Genomic DNA, 672 nt, shown 5'->3' on the forward strand with positions numbered 1-672 from the left:
GAAGGTATATGAACCCTGGGCACCCTTTCCTAGATGAACACACCTGATTTAAGCCTTTAGATTGGGCATAATCAGTTTGGCATGGCTGTAACTGAGCATTGCAGGGTCACAGCAATGACCACAGGACACACAGAAAAAAATGGAAAGTTACCTGCTGTAGAAGCATAATACATGTCCAGGATACAGGGTGCTGTGCAGTCACCAAATGGTGCTGGGGTACCCATTCTTGCACAACGGGCACCCAGTGGTGCAATAGACAGCCGTCTCCCGATGGCGCTTTCTCAGGTAAGCTATGCAGCCATACCTCACTGGTTATGTCCAATCTCATCCGACCTTGGAGGCCAAGCAGTGTTGGGCATGGTTAGTACCTGGATGGGAGACTACCTGGGAATAACAGGTGCTGTAGATAATTTATGCATCAGAGCCCAAACCACTGAAGGAAGATATTACAGTAACCTTAATCTATTCTTTCTGCCTCTACTACCTGCAATTTTATGACACTCACTCCCCACCAATGTGACTGCATTTATTTTACTTTCATGTGTGTCCATTTTAAGTGTATGTTTGTCCCAATGTTTTGTTGTTGTTTTTTGTAAATGTATTTTTTGGGTTTTTCAAGAATAGAAAATACAGAGAACGTTCAAAATACAAAGTACATATGGTAAAAAAAAT

The 672-nt window shown here is 42.6% G+C and overlaps 1 pseudogene; it reads left to right on the top strand.

The window, feature by feature from the left end:
* Positions 1–290: 290 nt before the first annotated feature.
* LOC135051922 (5S ribosomal RNA) lies at positions 291–409 on the top strand (annotated as a pseudogene).
* Positions 410–672: the final 263 nt, after the last annotated feature.

This window comes from Pseudophryne corroboree, chromosome 2, assembly GCF_028390025.1.
Source record: "Pseudophryne corroboree isolate aPseCor3 chromosome 2, aPseCor3.hap2, whole genome shotgun sequence".
Lineage (NCBI taxonomy): Eukaryota > Metazoa > Chordata > Amphibia > Anura > Myobatrachidae > Pseudophryne > Pseudophryne corroboree.